This window comes from Orycteropus afer, unplaced genomic scaffold, assembly GCF_000298275.1.
Source record: "Orycteropus afer afer isolate SDZICR_OR568_19922 unplaced genomic scaffold, OryAfe1.0 scaffold00084, whole genome shotgun sequence".
Taxonomy (NCBI): Eukaryota; Metazoa; Chordata; class Mammalia; order Tubulidentata; family Orycteropodidae; genus Orycteropus; species Orycteropus afer.
Genome location: NW_006921671.1, coordinates 8,060,919 through 8,075,122, shown reverse-complemented (window position 1 = coordinate 8,075,122; position 14,204 = coordinate 8,060,919). Strand labels below are relative to the sequence as shown.

The 14,204-nt window shown below is 40.9% G+C and overlaps 1 pseudogene; it reads right to left on the bottom strand.

Annotated features, from left to right (window-relative positions):
* The window catches only part of LOC103197867, a 68,923-nt pseudogene extending 55,298 nt beyond the window's left edge, over window positions 1-13,625 (bottom strand).
* Between the last annotated feature and the right edge of the window lie 579 nt (window positions 13,626-14,204).

The window sequence follows — 14,204 nt, the reverse complement described above, 5'->3', positions numbered from 1 at the left end:
TTGTTTGTCTTTTTGTTATTGAGGTGTTGAAGTGTTCTATAAATTCTAGAGATAAGTCCCTTATCAGATATGTTATTACCAAATATTTTTTCCCAATCTGTAGGTTCTCTTTTGACTCTTTTGGAGCACCATATTCTTAAGATTTCAGCACCCAACTCATAGTAGTTTAGAACACAATTGTCTATCTACCACTCATCTGTTAGTCTGTTCTACTGTGGTGGCTTGTGTGTTGTTGTGATTCTGGAAGCTATGCCACTGGTATTTCAAATACCGGCAAGATCACCTATGGTGGATGGGTTTCAGCAGGAAGCTTCCAAACCAAAACAGACTCAAAACGGTCTAGGAAGAAGGAACAAGCAGTTCACTTCTGGGGCGGTGGGGAATGGCCACTGAAAACCTTATGAATAGCAGTGAAACAGTGTCTGATGTAGTGCCAGAAGAGGAGCCCCTCAGGTTGGAAGGCACTCAAAATACAATTGGGGAAGAGCTACCGCCTCAAAGTAGACATGACCTTAATGATGTGGATGGAGTAAAACTTTCAGGAGCTCCATTTGTTGATGGGACATGACTCAAAATGAGAAGAAACAGCTGCAAACATCCATTAATAACAGGAACAGGGAATGTGTAGAGTATGAATCTAGGACAATTGGAAGTTGTCAAAAATGAAGTATGAGCTGAAATGGACTGGTATTGGCCATTTTGAATCAGACAATAATAAGGTCTACTGTGCCAGGAATGACAAATTGAAGAGGGAGGGCATCACATTCATTGTCAAAAAGAGCATTTTAAGATCTCTCCTGAAGCACAATGCTGTCAGTGACATGATAATATCCATATGCCTGCAAGGAAAACCAGTTAATACTATTATTATTCAAATTTACTCACACCACTAATGCCAAAAATGAAGAAATTGAAGATTTTTAGCAACTTCTCCAGTCTGAAATTGACTAAACATGAAATCAAGATGCAATGATAATTACTGGTGATTGGTATGTAAAGGAAGGAGCTCTGGTGGTGCAATGGTTAAGGCTTCTGCTACTAACCTACTAACCAAAACAAACAAACTCACTGTTGTCAAGTCGAATACGACTCATAGTTCTCCTTGGTTTCTAAGACAGTATCTCTATGGAAGTAGATTGCCCAACTTTCCTTCCAAGGAGTGGCTGGTGGATTTGAACTGCCAGTCTTCAGATTAGCAGTCAAATGCCTTATGTACTAAGCCACCAGAGCTACTAACCAAAAGGTTAGTGATTTGAACCCACCAGCCATTCCATGGAAGAAAGATGAGCCAGTCTGCTTCTGTAAAGATTTACACCCTTGGAAACGCAATGGGAGTTGCTATGAGTCAGAAATGACTCAGTGGCAGTGGGTTTAGTTTTTTTGGTGGTATGCGAAAGTTGGAAACAAAGAAGCATCAATAGTTGGAAAATATGGCCTTTGATGGAAATGCTGCCAGAGATCACACGATAGAATTTTTCAAGACTAATGACTTATTTATTGAAAATACCTTTTTTTCTACAACTTAAACAGTGACCACATATGTGGACCTTGTCAGATGGAATATATAGGAAAATAAACTACATTTGCGGAAGGAGACAATGGAGAAACTCAGTGTCATTAGCAGAAAAGTCCAAGGGCCAATTGTGGAACAAATCATCATTTGCTCATATCCAAGTTCAAGTTGAAGTTGAAGAAAATTGAAACAAGTCCATGAGAGCCAAAATACAACTGTAAATATATTCCACAAGAATTTTGAGACCATCTGAAGAACAGATACAATGCTTTGAACTCCAATGACCAGAGACCAGATGAGTTGTGGGATGATATCAAGGAAGCAAAAGGTCATTAAAAAGACAGGAAAGGAAGAAAAAAACTAAATGGATGTCAAAAGAGACTCTGAAACTTGCTCTTGAATGAAGAGTAGCCAAATAAATGGAACAAATAATGAAGTAAAAGAGCTGAACAGAAGATTTCGAAGAACAGCTTGAGAAGACAAAATAAACAATTATAATGAAATTTGCAAAGACCTGGAGTTAGAAAATCAAAAGAGAATACACTCAGCATTTCTCAAGTTGAAGAACTGAAGAAAAAAATCAAGTCCTGAGTTGCATTGCGATATTGAAAAATTGTATGGACAAAACATTGAACGAAGTAGGAAGCATCAAAAGAAGATGGAAGGACAGAGTCACTGTACCAAAAAGAACTGGGTTAGCATTCAACCATTGCAGGAGGTAGCAGGTGATCAAGAACTGATAGAATTAAAGGAAGAAGTCCAAGCTGCACTGAAAGAATTGGCAATAATTGAGGCTCCAGGAATTGAAGGAATATCCATTGTGACATTTCAGCAAACAGACACAATGCTGGAAGTGCTCACTCCTTCACGCCAAGAAACATGGAAGACAGCTACCTGGCCAACTCACTGGAAAAGATCCAAATGTGTGCCTATTCCAAAGAAAAGTGAAAATGTGGAAATTATCAAGCAATATGATTAATATCACATACAAGTAAAATTTTGCTGAAAGCAATTCAAAAATTGTTGCAGGAGTACCTAGGGAACTGCCAGAAATTCAAGCCAGATTCAGAAGGGGTCATGGAATGAGGGATATCATTGCTGATGTCAGATGATCTTGGCTGGACATAAAGAGTACCAGAAAGATGTCTTTCTTATCCATATTTTATTGACTATGCAAAGGCATTTGACTGTGTGGATCATAACAAATTACGTATAACATTGTGTGAATGGGAAATCCAAAATACTTAACTGTGCTAATGCAGAACTTTATATAGACCAAGAGGCATTTGTTCAAACAGAATAATGAGATACTGCATGGATTAAAATCAGGGAAAGTTATGTCAAGGTTGTATCTTTTCACCATATGTATTCAATCTGTATGCCGAGCAACTAATCCGAGAAGCTGGACTATATGAAGAACATAGCATTAGGAATGGAGGAAAGACTCATTAACAACAAAGATAAGGAGATGACACAACTTTGCTTGCTGAAAGTGAAGAAGACTTGAAGCACTTACTGATGAAGACCAGAAACTATAGCTTTTGGTATGGATTACACCTCAGCATAAAGAAAACAAAAATCCTCACACTGGACCAATAAACAATATCATGATAAATGGAGAAAAGACTGAAGTTGCCAATGATCCACCATCAACACCCATGGGAGCAGCAATCAAGCAATCAAGAAATCAAATCAAGATTTGCATGTGGCAAATCAGAAAAAAAAAAAAAAAAAAAAAAACCCTCTTTAAAATGTTAAAGAGCAAAGATGTCACTTTGAAGACTAAGTTGCCCCTGACCCAAGCCATTGTCTTTTCAATAGCTTCACATGCATGTGAAAGCTAGACAATCAATAAGGAAGACCAAAGAAGGATGATGCATTAGGATTACGGTGTTGGTCAAGAATATTGCATATACCATGGACTTCCAGAAGAACGAACAAATCTATCTTGGAAGAAGAACAGCTGGAATTCTGCTGGGAAGCGAAAATGGCTATACTTCGTTTCTCATACTTTTGTTATGTTACTAGGAGGGACCAGTCCTTGCAGAAGGATTTTGTGTTTAGGAAAGTAGAGGATCAGTGAAAAGGGGCAAGACTCTCAACAAAATGGATTGACACACTGGCTGCAACAGTGGGCTCAGGTATAGCAAAGATTGGGAGGATGCTGCAGGAGCAGGCAGTATTTGGTTCTGTTGTACACGGGGTTGCCATGAGTTGAAACCAACTGGACAGCATCTAACAACAACAACAACAGAGTCTATCAACATTAAATACTCACTGTATCTGGGTTCCTCAACTGTATCCATTATTAGCCCTCATATGTTAAGAAGAGTTCTTAATTCATCTTTGTGTTTTGTCTATTCCACTTCTTAGAGCAATGTTTTTCTAAAGTTTAGTAACCTTCTGTTTGAAATATATCTTTTCTTTTTATTTGCTCAAAATACCTTGGAGTGAAGATGGTTATTGTATGTTATATACCTGGTGTGGGTGGTTGTTAGATAGTTAGATTGTTAGATAGTCACCACTGCAAATCATGAAATACTAAATTTCTAAAATGGAAGGAATCTTTGAGGACTTAAAAAGCAATCCTACCATGAATTGCAGAGAATCCCTATTCTTGACCCTTCTCCATGGGTCTTCAATACATTTGCAAGTTGATTAGTTAATCTGCATTTGACCAGAGGTTAGGATGAGGTGTCACTGGAGGGGCACTTAACTGAATCTGGAGGCTTAAGGAAGTTGCCTTGATGGAGCTAAGTCTTAAAGGAAGAACAAGAGTAATTAGATGAAGAAAGGTGACTGGTACTATATATAAGTAGATAGATCAGAAAAAGCCAAAGTTGGTTGAAGTTATGCAACATGGTAAAGATTAGGAGGAACAGGCATAGAACAGAGGAAAGAATTGTAAGGCAAAATTTAAAGTAGTGGAAAGAAATGAATCTGGAAAGATGGGAAAGGACCTGGTCACAAAGGGAGCTGTGAAGGAAGGGGAGGGGTACATTCTGAGATGTCTGAGAATTTAAACAATTCATAATTCATTTGGATGAAAGCCTTTTTAAAAAGTGCACTGCCAGTTACAATGAGACTTTTATTTAGCAATGACACAGAATAAGATTTTTATTTAATACAGAGTTCCACAAAATAGGGTCAAGGACTATTTTCAGGGGACTACAAAACTTACTTTCCTTTAAAAAATCTGAGAAACATCTGGCTGGATAATTTATACCTAATCTTTCCTGAAGACTGTGAAAAAATTACCTGTTCATGAAAATGTCTTATCATAGATCATATCTACTGCTTCCCTTTTATCTATATCCTTATTTGTTTAACCCTCTATACATTTTAACATATATGTCAGTCACACTTTCACTTTGCAAAAACTATGCTGCTTTTATGTTTAAGAATTCAATAAATCTATTATGATATCACCCAGTTGCCTAGTCTGGAAGCAAGAGCACTCAGCAACCGATAATTCTAAAAGTTTTGCATAAAGTGTTTTTGAGAACTTAAATCTCATTTGCAATTCACTAATGCTCTAGCACTAGAGCATTTTGTAACGAAATTCTAATTTTATCGTTAAGTTATTTTATTACTCTCAGGCAGATAGCATCAGAACACAACCATTAATCAACAGTAATTTGTTTGGTCCACTATTGATTAACTATAATAGAAAATGTTTACCTTCAGTTTTAAGAGAGGTCAGATTAGAGATTTTAGATGGGACAGTTCCTGTCCAATGTCTTTAACTTGCTGCCTCTTCTACAGGGACATACCTCACCTGTCACCCTATACAAAGTTTTTTTTTTTTTTTTTTTGGCCTGATTTATTCTCACTCATCCTGTCTCCTCCAACAGGTTTGTCTTGACTTCTCTAATTAAAATTCCTACTCCCAACTCCCACACAGTTACTCTCCTCCCACAGACTTTGTCACAATCTACCATTGTTTTATCTCTGTCTCTCTTAGTATATAATAAACTTCATGAGGACAGACATCAAGTCTGCTGTATTGCAGTGTCCTGAACAAAAAGGATGTTTCTTACATAAATGCTGGTGGAGGCATGAATGTAAATCCTTTCCTAGGGAAAGTCTCTCTATAGATTATGCTCTCCTGTGGGCCATCTTAGCACATATCTCCTTTAGAACCTCTCATGAGCTCTTTCCCTAAAAAGTGATAACTACACAAAACATATTTTAAGGGTTTGTTGTTATTTTAAAATGAGTCTTTATAAGAGCAAGATGATCTAGGTTTCTTAGAGAAGTGGCTGATGCAGGTCTGGGCACAAAATGTACAAGAAGAACCTGAGACATCTTATCGTACTAGAAGCCAGCAAAGATTATTGGTGTCAGGTAAAAAAGACACAACAGCCAATTTGAAGAGGCTCCCATTAGTCAAAGTTGAGATAATTTAAGCATCAAAAATAATACTGACTGCAATGGACTGAAACACATCAAGTATATACTTACTCCTCACTAATTGACTATCTTATTATCTGACATTTCACATTTATGACAAGAGTGAAAAATCAAATATCTGAATCTTTTGCACACAGACAGGCTTCTGGCAGTAACAAATGCTGAAGTGTGAGGTGAGAGTAATGCTGGCTGTAATGGTTAAGATTCTGTGTCAACTTGAGGGCCATGATTCTCAGTAGTTTGGCAGTAATATAATGATGTACTTTGGCAGTTATAAAATGATGTGATTTGGTAGTTATGTAATGATGTAGTCATCTTCCATTATACGATCTGATGTGGTCATCCTCCATGTTCACATAATGCCGATTTTCACACAATGACCAGGTATATAGAATCTAAGTGTGGTAGTTATATTTGTATGTCAACTTGGCTGGGCCTGGTTGAGTGGCTGGTGGTAGTTAAACCCCATGATGTGTCTGGCAATCACCTCCATGGTGGGATCTACCACAAGCAGCTGAATAGCTGCCTTTGGGATGTGTCTACTCCCTGTATATAAGGAGAAGCCTTGGGGAATGGTCTCTACCTTATGGCATGCTTGGACCCTGCATGTAGCCACACCATTGTTCAGCAGCCTGCCATGCTCTGCTGACCTTGGGACTTACAATGGACTTAAATTAATGGCCTGCTGTGTGGTTTGGTAACATCGGGACTATACCTTTTTACTCGTCAACCTTGGGCTTGTCAGCCTCAGCAGCCAGCAGCTGTCTGAGTTAAGAAAAGCCTCTAACTTCAGTGGGCCGGGAGCTGGAGGCAGAGCTGAAGCCCAAGGCTGAAGGGCTTTCACCCAGCCCCTAGAGTCTGGTACTTTGAACTTGGACTTAAAGCCTCCAAACTGTAAGAGAATAAACTCCTGTTTGTTAAGGACATCCCATTTGTGGTATATTCTTGTCAGAGCAACATTAGGTAACCAGAACACTAATCATGCTGATGAGTGAGGAGTGGGGTGGGTGTATAAAAATCCATAGGCTCAGAATGTAACTTAAAACTAGTTACCTTTGAAGTGACACATGGCACAAATTCGTTGTTCTGAAAACTGGTAAATAAGGGGAAATTTATTTTGCCTTTCCTATCCTAACTATGGAAGGAAGGTTGGGCAATCCTACTTCCGTAGTGATACTGCCTCGGAAACCCAAGGAGGGGTCACTATGAGTCGGGGCCGACTTGACGGCACATAACAACATAACAACAACATCCTAACTATATTTGAAGTTAAAAATAGTTGAAGAAAGTTCTTCTTAGTGTAGAAGAAATGATGAAATTAGAAAAACCATAATTTTGTAACCCCTAATGAAAGAACAGATTAAGGCAACACTCATGAATGACTGTTAAAACCAACCTGGAAATGGTTGATGGGGATATGCTGAGGCATCACTGGGATTGGTGTCACCTAGTGCAGTTAGTCGTGGTGTCACCCCCTCCCGTGGACTTGCTCCCATATCAGACCATACATTTTAATGTAAAATCTTTCTACATTAAATTATAACCTTATTAGTTACAACATTATTAGTAACTGAGTGGATGCCTTTTTTGATTTTTTTCTTTGCTACTTCATTCTCAAAAAGTTGCTGATACACATTCACAAATACTACTTACCACAATATTGTAACAAAATACCAGAAAATGTGACTAAATTAGTGGCCATAAAAACACCAGCAGCCACGAAAACAACAGTGAGTGCTTGTAGTGCGTGCAGACAAAATCACGACTTGGAGGGTCATTGTAATAGGGTAATAATGACAGCTCTGACCAGAGTGCATACCCTCAGTGCCGTGGAGTAGGATCCAACTTATAGCGACCCCTCCTTGGGTTTACGAGGCGGTATCACTATAGAAGTAGATTGCCCAACCTTCCTTCCGAGGCGTGGCTGGTAGTTTTGAACCACCAGCCTTCTGGTTAACAGTCAAATGCCTTAGGCACCATGCTACCAGAGCTCCCGACCAGAGAGTATTAGAAGGTTCAAAAGTAAACTACCATAGAGTTTTAGCCTTGAAGGTATATTGGTGCATATAAGCTAGGCTTATGAATTTTTTTTATTATAACTAACTACTGGGATATTTTTATCTAAAAAAATAATGAATTTCTTCTGAAACACTGCAGAAACATTGTCACTTTGATGTCATCCCTTCTCACAGTATTATCCAATATGGTCCACACCCCCTGTAATCCTCTAGTGACACCACTGATGGATCAGACTAATAATGCCTAATCTTCTGATCAATCTTACATCTTATCATTAAAAGTGAAACAACCAGAACTTACGTGTCCTGATGTGATGTACCTCACGTTACCGATGTGTGTTTAGCACCACCTATGAAATATTCTTGACTAAAAAAGAGAATATGCTTGTAATCAAGCCTCTAGAACTGTAAATTTAAACGACACTATGTGCTTGCAATCAGCTATGCAGTAAATTCTATAGGACAAACAACCTGATTTCTTTAACAAACAAATATTAACAAACAAATATCAATTTAAACACTGGGTGGGGAGAACTATGATATATTAGAAGAGGCTTAAGAGATATATCAATTGAATTCAATGTGTAGACTACGTGTGATCCTGATTCAAACAAACCGGTTTTTATTTTTCAATTGACTTTTTTTTTTTTTTTTAGACAATCAAAGAAAAATGAACAAGAATTGGATACTAGCTGATGTCAACAAATTATTGTTAATTTATGGGATTGTGGTTATGTTAAAAAAAAGTTCTTACTTGTTAGGAAAACAGACTGAAATTATTACAGGTAAAATGATATGATGTTTGGGATTTGCTTTAAAATACTCCAGGAAAGTGTGTGTGTGTGTGTGTGCACGCGCGTGCGTGTGTGTGTGTGTGTGAGAGAGAGAGAGAGAGACAAGAACGACCAAATGTTGATAAATGTTTAAATTGGGTGTTATGAACAGAGGGGTCATTATTCTATTTTCTGTTCTTCCGTGTTTGTTTGAAAAACAAGTTTTAGAAAGTCATTTTTGTTTAAAATGTTTTCATTGTGAAATATAACAAACTTATGTAAATCTATGAACCAGTTAATGAAAAAAATATTAAAATCTATTCCTGTGTATCTATAACCCAGGGCAAGACATGAACATTATCATCTCCAGAAATCCCCTGGCATCTCTACCTGATCACATTTTTTCTCTTCCTCAGAGATAACCACTATTCTGAAGAGTGTATTATTATCCCCTTGCTTTCTTTTATGGTTGTTACTACTCATGTATCTATTCTTACACAACATACTGCTTTTTTTTTTTGTTTTTGAACTTCATACAAATTGAATCATGCTTTATATATTCTGTTATAACTTGCCTCTGTTGATCAGCATCAGTTTTTAAATGATCCATCGTGATGCTTTTAACTAGTTTATTCATTTTTACTGCTGCAAAGAGTTCTGTTGAACGCATATATCACAACATATTTATCCAATGGACAGTTGATAGACATTTATTTTCAGTATGCTATGAACAATGCTGCTATAAACATTCCTGTATATTTCTCCTTGTGCACATAGAGAATTATTGTTGTTGTTGTTGTGTGCCGTCGATTTGGACCCAAATCATAGCGACCCCTCCTTGGGTTGCCGAGGCAGTATCACTACAGAAGTAGATTGCCCTACTTTCCTTCCAAGGAGTGGCTGGTGGGTTTGAACCGCCAGCCTTCTGGTTAGCAGTCAAGTGCCTTAGCCACTATGCTACCAGAGCTCCTACATATCGAATAGTTTCTCTAAAGTATATAAAATTTGCAAATGCAATTGGGTAATACCAAACTTATTCAAAGCTGTACCAATTTACACTTTCTCCAAAAAGCAGTATATTCAAGATAGATCCTTTTACACATCCTCACCTACTCTGAATGTTTTCAGAGTTCTTAATTTTTTTGCCAATCTGGTGAGTGCAAAATGGTATCTTATTTGAATTGCATGCTTCTTATTCTAATGAGGGGCTCTGGTGGCGTAGTAGTTAAAGCAATCAACTGCTAACCAGAGGTTGGCAGTTTGAACCCACCAGCCGCTCTGCAGGAGAAAGATGAGGCAGTCGGCTTCCATAAACATTTACAGCCTTGGTAACTCTATTGGGGTAGTTCTATTCTGTTTTATAGGGTCACTATGAGTCAGAAACAACTCTATGGCAGTGAGTTTGTTGTAGGTTCTTACTAATGAGGGTGAATATCTTCATGTTTTCAGGACATTTATGCTTTCTTCCCTGTTAAATACCCACTGGTGACTTTTGTTCATTTTGTAACAAGTTGTTTCTCTTTCTTCTATTGATTCCAAAGTGTTCTTTATAGTCTGGATCTTAATCTTTTAGAAGATGTATATGGATTACAAAGGAGCTCTGGTGGTGCAGTGCTTAAGGCATTTGACGGGTAACCAGAAGGTTGGTGGTTCAAACCCTCCAGCCATTCTGTGGAAGGAAGACTAGACAATCTAATTCTGTAAATATTTACTACCTTGGAAACCCAGTGGGGGTTGCTATGAGTTGGAATCAACTCAATGGCAGTGAGTTTGTTTATACATATATATGTATACAAACACACACATACATACATGCATATATATATATATATATATATATAAATTATAAGTAACTACTTTTTTGCTTTTTTTTCCCACTATCTTTATTGAGTCCTTTGATGAACCACTCTTCTTAATACAGCCAAACTGATCAATCTTGTACTTTTAATCATTTTATTAAAGAATAGTTTCCAACCTCAAGGTTATAAATACATCCCCTTCTATTGTCTTTCAAAAGTTTTACAGTGTTTTCACATTTAGGTCTTTAATCAGGAGCTCTGGTGGCACAGTTGTTAAAGCATTTGGCCGCTAGCCAAAAGGTTGGCAGTTCGAACCCAACAGCTGCTCCGTGGGAGAAAGATGAAGCAGTCTGTTTCCCTAAAGATTTATAGCCTTGGAAACCCTCTGGGACAGTTCTACTCTGTTCTATAAGGTCTCTATGGGTCGGAATTAACTTGACTGCAGTGGTTTAGGTCTTTAATTCACCTGAATTTTTTTCCTCTTTTGGCATGATGTGAGGCAGGGCTTTAGTTTCCCTTTTTCCATATGGTTAGTCAGTTGACCCAGAATCATCCATTGAATAGCTTGTTTTTTCCCCACTGCTCTGTCATATCAATTCAGTCATAAATCAGCGTCTCTGTATGTTTGGGTCTGTTTCTGGACTCTCTAAAACAGGCTTAATTTTCACCATTCAGAAAAATCAAGTAAGTAGAACAGTAAGTTTAGTAATTATCCTTATCACTTCAAACCTAGAACTTCTGAGATAGTTCTCAACTTACATTTCTTTCTTAAGTCACTCCTCCTGCAAACCATCATGCCCAGTCCTAGATTCTCCAAACACAAGTTAGTTGATGTCAGTTCTCTGCTCAAAAATATTAAGGGTCCCACCTTGCAACAATATAGGGAATTTTTTGAAGCTCACTTAGTTAGATAGTCAGCCAACTCCAATTTTCAGCTTAGCATTAACTCCAACAGTGCCCATGGTATAGCAAAAGCTCAGTAAATATTAGGTCTCTTATAGGATTTCACATAGGTAACTGCCATTTCATTTTTTTAGAGAACCTAATTTACCTCCTGTTTCATCTAAAATACTGTCTTGTGAACTTAAATTTTGCTTTGTTAAAAGTGAATGACAAAGAAATGTGTCTAAATCATATAAAGATTATTAAGATTTCAGCTCACTATTTCACTGTTCCAAAGTATCTTATTAAACCTGTTTAATCATACAAAAAATGTAACTGTTTAACAAAATCATGAATTCTATTTGTTTGTTTTACCTTATGCTATTATGAAAATAAACTGTTGGAAAACCAAAACGACAACATAATTAAGGTCTACTTAGTAAAAAAATTTTCATTACATTTTATTAGACTTGCAAGAATCACAATTTGAGAGTGCTTTCTTATTTGTACATTTTTGTAGTATCTCTCTTTTTGAGCTAGAATATAAAAGTCTTCTGTAGGCAGCTTCAGGGACCAATTAATTCCATTAAATTATAACCAGTAGGTAGTGAACTGAAACACTGCTTGTCTGGGGCTGTCTAGAGCTGTGACAATTAGGAGATGGAGAGAGGCAGAAGAAAGAGATTGATTTTATATGTCACGGAAGCACACTGCAACAATATGCCAGTGTGACTTTCAAAATGGCCTTAAAATATTCCAAACTCAGGGAGTTTCCTTCTCCTGAGTGGGAGTTGACAGACTGTCTGGCAGCATTAAGTAAGAGGCAGAGAAAAGCTGATGTGTATATTGTGTCCTTTAATAACATTCTGCTTCTTTGCGGCATCTCTCCCTCAGAAAGATCCGTCTATTTGTGTGAGGTGTGTGTGTGTGTGTTGCGTGCGTATGTGTGTGTGAGAGAGAGAGAGACAGAGGGAGAGAGAGCAAGCGAGCTTTGCCTCCCCTTGTGTAGGGAGGATGATTTCACCTCTTACATCTGGGAAAACCAAACCGAAGGACACTAACCCTCCCAAGGTCATCCAGAAAATTAGCGTTGCGGCCTGGGCGCAGGGGCTGGGGGTAGGTGGGGGGACCGGTGACAGGGACAGAACCCAGGTGTCCTGACTCCAGCTTTGTGGTTGGGCAATAAATCTTCCTCTTTTCCTGTGTGTGTGTGTGTGGGATCATTGGGCGGGGGGAAAGTGAAAGATTAATCAGATTTTTTCCTCTTTTCTATTTGCTTCCCCCTCTCCCCGTTAGGAAGGTGAAAAACTCATGAAAGCAACAGAGGTGTTCTCTCTGCAGTTCTTCAACTGGGTACCCAAAATTCACCCCCCCACAACACACCTCACCCCCGACACAAAGCGCTCTGGGCTTCTAGGACTTCCGCCGGTCCAACCACGAGCCTGGGAGGTAAAGAGTGGTTAAAACTCAGCCCTCACCTCCAGCCGGTCCCGGGCTCCGCGGCGACAAAGCTCCGCCCCTACCCTTCCCCCCACGGCCTCGGCTCGCCAGCCCCTCTCCCCCTCTTCCCTTCGGGCGCACCCACCCCAGATGCCGCCTGGCACCGAACACAGCCGCCGCCGCCGCCGCAATAGCAGCAGCACTTTCCGCTGGTATTGATCATCTCCCAGCCCCACTCAGCCTGCTCGCCTGAGCGAAGCGCGGCCAGCGCGCCAGCCCTTGGCAGCCCCGGAGCAGTCCGGCTCGGGGAGGAAACTCCTTGGAAGCACCCGGTCCAGGGTGCCTTCTGCGCTCTGCAGTGTCTTTCTCTCTGACTGGGAGGAGGAGAAGGAGGCGGAGGAGGACGTCTGGTCCGGGTGGGGAGGTGGAGCAGCGGCAGCCGCCGCCGCCGCCGCCGCCGCCGCCGCCGCCGGCGCCGGAAAGGGAGAGGCAGGAGAGATCGAGACTTGGAAACCCCAAAGTGTCCGCGACCCTGCACTGCAGGCTCCCTTCCAGCTTCATGGGCAAAGTGTGGAAACAGCAGATGTACCCTCAGTACGCCACCTACTACTACCCCCAGTATCTTCAAGCCAAGGTAAAGGGGCGCTGGGGCGGGGGCATCAGAGACCGGCAGTGCCCGGGGCGCGCGCAGGGTCGGGCTCTGGAGGGGCGCGCAGCGAGCCACTGAGCCGCTGTAGGGCGCCCAGTGTGCTGCGCCCCCGCTGCCCCCGGCGGAGTTGATGGACATTTGCTAACTATAGCCCTGGCCTGGGCAGAGCGGGGCTGCGCTCCGTGCGGAGGCTTCCCGGGGAGCCGAGTGCGGGGATCGGGTTACAGAAAGCTGTGGGGGGAGAGACTAGACAGGAAAGAGCCGCCAGCCCCTTCCTGGCCCGGGCGGTGGGGAGGGTCGCGGAGCCGAGCGGCGCCCCTAGCCAAGCGCTGGCTGGTCTGCCGCTGACGCCTCGGGCCCGCTGCAGGACCTGCTGGCGGCGCGGAGCTTCGACCCCTTCCTTCTCCAGGGCCTCGCCCTGTGTCCAGTAACTCTTCACTTCCCACTGAGCGTTCCGGAGCCTCCCGCCCCCCCCAGGGATGCCCCTCAACCTCCCGCGCGCGCGATGACTGGAGCTTGGTGGGGGGACGGGACATTTTCCTCCCCGCCTCCGGCCCTGTGCGCCCGCCCCTCGCCTCTGATCTTTGTGCGCTGTGGCACTTCACCTGGTTACTGATTTCTACTTTTACGCTGGTGTTTTGGGTAGAAAAGTGGCCAAAGTTCACTTAGTAGTCATTGATGTTCCTTTTAATCTTTCCTGGAGCTTTTGCAAAGGAA